The sequence below is a fragment of the Xenopus tropicalis genome, chromosome 7, assembly GCF_000004195.4.
Source record: "Xenopus tropicalis strain Nigerian chromosome 7, UCB_Xtro_10.0, whole genome shotgun sequence".
In the NCBI taxonomy this organism is placed as follows: Eukaryota; Metazoa; Chordata; class Amphibia; order Anura; family Pipidae; genus Xenopus; species Xenopus tropicalis.
In genome coordinates this window covers 123,679,188-123,688,395 of record NC_030683.2, presented here as the reverse complement: position 1 = coordinate 123,688,395, position 9,208 = coordinate 123,679,188, and positions in this window count along the sequence as shown.

Below are 9,208 nucleotides of genomic sequence, written 5' to 3'. Positions count from 1 at the left end.
CCGATGTATATTGGACATCAAACTGTTCAGTAGACTTCTGGTGTTGCACTTTGGGAATTCCCCCCATTGACTCTATCTTCTAACTCATCAAAGAGCTAATGTCTAATTAAATATATAGATTGGATGGGTGGGACTGAAACTCTCACAATCTTCTCACAACCTTTCTCCACACAAAACTAAATAACCAGGAGCGGTATAATTCGCAAGTACAGGTATGGGATCCCTTATCCGGAGACCCGATATCCAGAAAGCTCCGAATTACGGAAAGCCTGTCTCCCATAGACTCCATTTTAAGCAAATAATTCAGATTCTAAAAATTGATTTCCTTTTTCTCTGTAAAAATAAAACAGTTCTTTGTATTTGATCCAAACAAAGATATAATTAATCCTTACTGGATGCAAAATAATCCTATTGAGTTTAATTAATGTTTTATTGATTTTTTAATAGACTTAAGGTATGAAGATCCAAATTACGGAAAAACCCCTTATCCGGAATACCCTGGGTCCCGGGCATTCTGGATAATGGGTCCTATACCTGTATTTATAATAAATAGATAAAAGACAACCCCTTCTCTGATTGCTAAGATCTATTGAAAGAGCTTCTTTACTTCACCCCCAGCCAACAATGTTCCAACACCCAGTAGGAACCTACCCAGAAGGGTGGAGGTTGTTATAGCAGCAAAGGGAGGAGCAACTTTATATTATTTCCCATACTACATTATTCACCCCTATTATTGTATTTTCTCATCCCCCGACCAATGTTTTACTTTGCCGTTATCTGCTCCCTCATTGTGGTGCTGGCGTTGCAGTTGGAGCAACAGGAAGGGCAAAGCAGTCAGGGCTGGTGATAGAAGCCGACCCCGGGGGCAAGAAATGCAAATATTTCCCTCAGTGTTGGAGAAGTTATCTGGTGACTGCACATTATTAGCTTTTATTTTCTAAACGAGCCGGAGCTCAGGGAATGTAATTCAGCCCAGTGAATGGGAGCTGCTGGCCCTCCATCTGGATTTATACAAGAATAACCTCTATTAATTTATTTGCCTCTACCTACTCCTTAAATGAAACTTACCCTTATGTCTATTTATGTACCTAACGCCCTTCTTAGTAAATCAAAACAGAATTCATTCCAAGGTCACAATTTAAAAGTTTAACAAACTTTTACAAATGTTACACATTATGGTTGGGGCTTTTTATGTGCCCAAGATGGTCACAGACCTTGAGCAGTCGAGATCTGTAGCTCAGAAGAAGCCCCCAGCTTTGTTTCTGCCGACTCACAGCACATTCCCTGGACTGCTGGCACCTCTTCTAATTGTTTCTAATGACCCCTAAGCAGCCCAGAGCCCACTGAGCATGTGCAGTGCCACTGACACAAAGATGGTCTAACAAGATCCAAGATGGCAAATTCCTGTGGACTACTCTGAAGTAATGATGAGAAAATCTGTCCCATTTGGCAAAATAATTTGTCAAAGTGCTGAAAAATTAGTGAAACAACAAAAAAATTGGCAAAATGAGGCCACTGCACAACGTTTTTGATGCGCCTTATTTGACACAACGCAACTTATTTGATGTGACTGCAACTTTTTTTTTTGCCACTTCTGTGACTTTTTCCTCAAACTGCTGAAAAATGTGCGAAATGCCGGAAGATGCAAAATGCGTCTACTGAACGACTTTTATGATGCAAATGCGACTTATTTGTCATGACGCAACTTATTTGATGTGACTGCAACTTTTATTGCCACTCCCGCAACTTTTTCCTCATGCAAAATTTTGCAGCGGTTTTGTGAAAAAAAATTAGCCAATAGCAAAATGCAGAATTTTGTACCCATGAAGGCCTGGATCATTAACCACAGGGCCCTCCACGAATCCCCCGGTCACCCTCCCCCGACGAACTTTGTGTGTTCGGGGAATGGGGTTTGGACGGGTGGGGGCCACGTGGGGGCCATTGGGGGTGCAGGGGCCCCTGAGACAGAAGCCCTGGTGGGCCCTGCACCCCCCAGTCCAACCCTGTCATTACTAGTATTATTATTACTTTTATTATAAGTAGTAGTACAGGTATGGGATCCCTTATCCAGAAACCCATTATCCAGAAAGTTCTGAATTATGGAAAGGCCATCTCCCATAGACTCCATTATAAGTAAATGATTCAAATTTTTAAAAATGATTTCCTTTTTCTCTGTAATAATAACACAGTACCAGTACTTGATCCCAACTAAGATATAATTACCCCTTATTGGGGGCAGAACAGCCCTATTGGGTTTATTTCATGGTTAAATGATTCCCTTTTCTCTGTAATAATAAAACAGTACCTGTACTTGATCCCAACTAAGATATAATTACCCCTTATTGGGGCAGAACAGCCCTATTGGGTTTATTTCATGGTTAAATGATTCCCTTTTCTCTGTAATAATAAAACAGTACCTGTACTTGATCCCAACTAAGATATAATTACCCCTTATTGGGGGCAGAACAGCCCTATTGGGTTTATTTAATGGTTAAATGATTCCCTTTTCTCTGTAATAATAAAACAGAACCTGTACTTGATCCCAACTAAGATATAATTACCCCTTATTGGGGGCAGAACAGCCCTATTGGGTTTATTTAATGGTTAAATGATTCCCTTTTCTCTGTAATAATAAAACAGTACCTGTACTTGATCCCAACTAAGATATAATTACCCCTTATTGGGGGCAGAACAGCCCTATTGGGTTTATTTAATGGTTAAATGATTCCCTTTTCTCTGTAATAATAAAACAGTATCTGTACTTGATCCCAACTAAGATATAATTACCCCTTATTGGGGGCAGAACAGCCCTATTGGGTTTATTTCATGGTTAAATGATTCCCTTTTCTCTGTAATAATAAAACAGTACCTGTACTTGATCCCAACTAAGATATAATTACCCCTTATTGGGAGCAGAACAGCCCTATTGGGTTTATTTAATGGTTAAATGATTCCCTTTTCTCTGTAATAATAAAACAGTACCTGTACTTGATCCCAACTAAGATATAATTACCCCTTATTGGGGGCAAAACAATCCTATTGGGTTTATGCAATATTTAAATGATTTTTAGCAGACTTAAGGTATGGAGATCCAAATTATGGAAAGATCCCTTATCCAGTTAACCCCAGGTCCCAAGCATTCTGGATAACAGGTCCCATACCTGTAGTATTATTATTACTAGCTGCTGAATCCTTCAATTGGTGCAGTTAGTACAGTATATAACTTTATTTTATTTTTAGCCATAATATTTCTTGGGCTTTACTTCTTCTTTAAATAGTTTTCACTCTGTTACAATGTTGATTCTTCTATATATTTCTAGCTTTGCCCAGAGCTCCTCCGTATCCTATGAACAAACACTTACCTGTCCCAGACATATTGATACAACACCAGATGAAGGATGTTATATAAAAATAATACACACTGCTCTTTTGTTTCTCCCTCTCGCTGCCTTTGGACACGGTCACTATGTCACAGTCAGTATTTCCCATTGGTGTTTATATAACATGTGTTTGCATTGGCTGTCACCTTGACTTTTTTTTTTTATTCCAAATAGTGAGAAAATAAATATTAGCAGAGCTGTGCTGCACACGTCCCAGTGTAGACAGATACGGGGAATTTTACAGGTGTCCAATAAAGTCATTTGGCTTTTTGCTAAGGTCACACAGGGCAGATTCTAGAGAATCAGTCAGTCTGCTGCCATTCACTAACTGGCACCGTGCCTTTGGGTGTAGACACACAGAACAGATTTTGATGCTAAACCCCCCCTCGCAGGGCCCCCACCCGACGTCCTCCCCTGAGCGCATAAATTTAATGCGTCAGGGGAGGAGCGTTCAGGAGGGGGGGCGCCAGCAAGGGTCGGGATTTTTCCCGGTGTCCCGGCGGCACAGACTGACCTTGTACTGTATATACACAGGGTCGGACTGGGCCCGGTGGGCCCCGGCCCTATTGGGCCCCAACAGCCCAGTCCGACCCTTGCCAGCGCTTCCCTCTGTAGTGTACTGTATATACACAGGGTCGGACTGGTCCCAGGGGGCTCCCCCCGACAGCCCAGTCCGACCCTTGCCGGCACTCCCCCTGCCCCACTGTTCCTACCCTGATGCGTTAAATTAATGGGCGCACGGGAAGGACATCGGGTGGGAGCCCTGCGGGGGGGTTTAGGGGGGCCCCTGGGGGGGTCAGGGGACATGGCCTGTGGGGGCCCCCGCAGGGCCCCTGGGGCAGGAGCCCTGGTGGGCCCTGCACCCCTCAGTCTGACCCTGTATATACACGAGTATAAGCCTAGGTTTTCAGCACCGAAAATGTGTTGAAAAAGTCACCCTCGGCTTATACTTGAGTTGGGTGCCATTGGTCCCTCTAGGCTAGCACCCTCTCTCCTTTGTGTGCAAATTAGGCCCCCCGCAACCAGACTCTCCAGTGCCCTAGCCCGCTCCCAAATTCATCTTTATCTGCCATCCTCACCTGTCCCATTCTGCACTAGACATTGCACTTTATATTCTATATAAACTAAATTACACTGTTTACGTAGCAAATAATCACTATAACTCCAACTTGCAGCGCAGCAGTAAAGTGTGCCTGAGTCTGAGCTTTCAGAAGGAGCCAGCGCTACACATTAGAACTGCTTTCAGCTAACCTATTGTTTCTCCTACTCCCATGTAACTGGAGGAGTCCCAAGCCGGACTTGGATTTCTTACTATTGAGTGCTATTCTGATACCTACTGGGAGCTGCTATCTTGCTCCCTTCCCATTTTTCTGCTGATCGGCTGCTGGGGGTGAGGGGGGGGGATATCACTCAAACTTGCAGCGCAGCAGTAAAGTGTGCCTGAGTCTGAGCTTTCAGCCAGCGCTACACATTAGAACTGCTTTCAGCTAACCTATTGTTTCTCCTACTCCCATGTAACTGGAGGAGTCCCAAGCCGGACTTGGATTTCTTACTATTGAGTGCTATTCTGATACCTACTGGGAGCTGCTATCTTGCTCCCTTCCCATTGTTCTGCTGATCGGCTGCTGGGGGGAAGGGTGTTTATATATTTCTATAGAGACCTACATTGTTCAGGGGCATAGTTTTCCTTTAATGTGACTCCCGTATATTACAAGTAGCCCATATTAACCCCTTTCTGGTTCTGTTCCTTGCCTATATGTAGCAGCGCCCATGTTATTTCAGTTCATGCAAGGGCAGAATGCAGCTCTATAAATGACAGTGCACAGCTTGGTTATTTCAGGTTATCAGGGAGGGAGTGCACTATTACACCTACCCCTGAGGGCACAAGAAGGAGGAGCTAACAGATATATGTGCTTTCTGGCAAATTTGATTAATGGCTTTATGTCACACTAGACGTTATATTCATAGTGAGCCAAGATTAAAAGGTTAATAAGCTGCATATCTAGAGGCAACAGATGTCTTTGGAATGGGTGACTATTGTTCCAACATGAAATAATCATTTGTAGCCTTATGAGATCTATATTGCATCTAGAACTTTCTTCAACAGCTAAAGTTTGATGAACAGCACCTAAACCCCCAGTTATTGCCCCCCCCATCTGTTTCCTGCAGGTTATGGACAGGAAACCTTGGAGCTTCAGATGTAGGTGAAATGCAACTTCAGGGAGATTTTTATGGGTAAATCAGCTGTAGAGATCTCAGGCCGGCAGTGCTGTAAGTGTGTCCAATAAAGGATCCCAGCAAAAAGTGACGGCACACCCGGCGCTCTGTTGCACAGCATCAGCCATTCGGTCCCTACTCACGTATTCTCTGCTTTAGCTTCTCTGTAATATTAAGTAGTTTTATGGAAAGGAAGACTTTGGCATTGACAAGACAGCTTTGCCTTGGGTGCAAATTGTACCTTGGATCGGGCTGAAGTGTTTATTCATTTTTGACAGTTTTTGCTTTGTATTTCCAAGGGCTGGACAACTTCCATGTCTTTCCATGCGAGTTCGACTATGGAACCAGAATATCTCAGCCTTGAGTTCCCTTCAAAGTACTCCTGCTCATTGCTTTTCAAAAATTCTCTGCACCCCCTGTCTTCCACGTGTTCCCCAGTAGTAGGGTTGCCACCTGTCCGGTTTTGACCCGAACACCTCGGTTTTCAGTAGGGATGTCCGGGTCAAAACTACCTGCCTGGTTTTCCCAATTTGGAAGATTCTCTATGATTGACCAATCACCAAATCATAGCCCCATGATGGCGCAGCCCACCCCGGTAATGTCACACCCCGCCCCCATGATGGCATGCCCCACCTTCCTGCCCGGAGTTCCTGGGCAGGAGAGGTGGCAACCTTACCCAGTAGTGGTTGAAAGAGTTGGATTTGACCCTCCTATTCCTACAAATGATCCCCAATGTGCATAAAATACAGTATATATTCAATATAAATTTACACACAGTGCCTATAGAAGATATTCACCCTCTTGGAAGTTTTTATGTGGCCTCCTCAAAGCAGGGGCTTATTATGACTTTCTGGCTTCAGGCAAATTTTGGTTTTATAAAACTAGATGTAATGCCAATCAAAGCCTCCTTTAGACTGCCAGTCCACATAGGGGCTGCCAAATAGCCAATCATATACCTTTTTTGGCACCCCCAGAACATTTTTAATGCTCTAAAATGCATTGTGGCTTAAAGTTTTGGGGACCCCTGTCACAGAACATTGAATCACAGTGGATTTAATGTTGTTTTTTAACTCTTTAATGACAAAGTGAAAGCAGGTCTCTGACAAGTAATTCAAATGATTTACAATGGGAAAACATGATTGCATAAGTACACACCCCTTAATCATCACTGGTGCAGCCATTTCTTTTGCAAAGCCACATCATTAGTAAGAGATCCCGCTGTGTGAAATCAATGGAGTTGATTGCAGTATAAATACTTGTGTATCTGGAAGGTACAGTATGGTGGCATAACCTACACAAGTGAATTTCTTTATTTTAGGGGCTGTGAATATATAACATTCCCTACCTAAAGTAATGGCTAATTATCACTTCGTAAACTCATGGAAATTGTGTATATAATATAGATTCTCACTAATGTAGGAGTCATGCCATAGCGAGTATTTGTTGCGGAGAAGACAGGCATTTTCTTGCTTTGTGAATATAAAAGTTGTGTCTCTTTCTGGCGTCACAAAAGCAGATTCTGTCATTCTAGATAAACCAGTTTGGGCACCGTGTAGTACAATATAAGAGGAGGAAGGTAGGACGAGACACATAATGAGCTGGTGGAAGTGGATTCTGGGAGTGAAATCAAGCAGGAAGTGAGATTGGTCGGTAACAGAATCATGTTTTCCACAAAAAACACCGTTTAGCAAAATTAATTCAGTTAATATAAACAGGACTGGTCTTAGGGCAGAGAGGGGCATTTAGTGCTTCCAGGGCTGCAGTGAGGGAAAACATGCTGTACATATTACAGTGCATATAGTATATACTTTATATATATATACAAATTATTATTATATATATCCTTTTTGAGAAAAAAATTTGAGCTTCTTCCTTTCTACGTTCTTGGTTCAACCTGCAACTTTTTTATCTCCAACATGACCTACGGCATAAAACTGGAAAAGTCATTATCATCGACCAGAAGTGAAATTATTGTAGCCTGGAATTAGTGATCAGTAGTGATGAGCAAATTTTTTCGCCAGGCATGGATTTGCAGCGAATATCCGCATTTCGCCATTGGCAAATTCGTTTGCGCAACTTCTGAGAAAATTCGCCACCGAAAAATTTGTCGAGTGTCGGAAAAAAGTTGCGGCCGCGTCAAAAAAGGGCACAGCCGTGTACAAAAAAAGGGCGCGGTCGTGTTAAATTGGGCGTGGCAACAAAAAAAGACACGGGCGACAAAAACAATTGTGTGACAAACACTTTTCAGGAATTTTTCGCCATTTCACAAATTTTGCTGTCATTTCGCAAATTTTTTTGGCGAAGCGGGACAGATTCGCTCATCACTAGTGATGAGTGAAATTTTTCACCAGCCATGGATTCACAGCGAAACTCAGCATTTTTGGCGTTGGCGAATTGTTTCGTGAAAATTCCGCAAAATTGCACCACAAAACATTTCCGGTCACATCAAAAAAGTAAAAAACAAGGCGTGGCCGCACAAAAAAAAGTCGTGTGGTACCTGCGTTTCACCAATTTTTCGCCATTTCACACATTTTTGTGGGAAAATTAAAATTTTTTTATTTTTTTTAAAAGAAACAATGGCAGAGAAATTGAGTACTGGCGAAAATCCATTAGCAAATCTCAAAAATATCTAGAAGTCCAAAATTGCTTAGTAAATGCACTCTCCCTGCGTATAACTACATCTTCTAATTTTATTACATGTATAGAAATACAGTGGTGTGAAAAACTATTTGCCCCCTTCCTGATTTCTTATTCTTTTGCATGTTTGTCACACAAAATGTTTCTGATCATCAAACACATTTAACTATTAGTCAAAGATAACACAAGTAAACACAAAATGCAGTTTTTAAATGAGGGTTTTTATTATTTAGGGAGAAAAAAAATCCAAACCTACATGGCCCTGTGTGAAAAAGTAATTGCCCCCTGAACCTAATAACTGGTTGGGCCACCCTTAGCAGCAATAACTGCAATCAAGCGTTTGCGATAACTTGCAACGAGTCTTTTACAGCGCTCTGGAGGAATTTTGGCCCCCTCATCTTTGCAGAATTGTTGTAATTCAGCTTTATTTGAGGGTTTTCTAGCATGAACCGCCTTTTTAAGGTCATGCCACAACATCTCAATAGGATTCAGGTCAGGACTTTGACTAGGCCACTCCAAAGTCTTCATTTTGTTTTTCTTCAGCCATTCAGAGGTGGATTTGCTGGTGTGTTTTGGGTCATTGTCCTGCTGCAGCACCCAAGATCGCTTCAGCTTGAGTTGATGAACAGATGGCCGGACATTCTCCTTCAGGATTTTTTGGTAGACAGTAGAATTTATGGTTCCAGCTATCACAGCAAGCCTTCCAGGTCCTGAAGCAGCAAAACAACCCCAGACCATCACACTACCACCACCATATTTTACTGTTGGTATGATGTTCTTTTTCTGAAATGCTGTGTTACTTTTACGCCAAATGTAACGGGACACGCACCTTCCAAAAAGTTCAACTTTTGTCTCGTCGGTCCACAAGGTATTTTCTCAAAAGACTTGGCAATCATTGAGATGTTTTTTAGCAAAATTGACACGAGCCATAATGTTCTTTTTGCTTAAAAGTGGTTTGCGCCTTGGAAATCTGC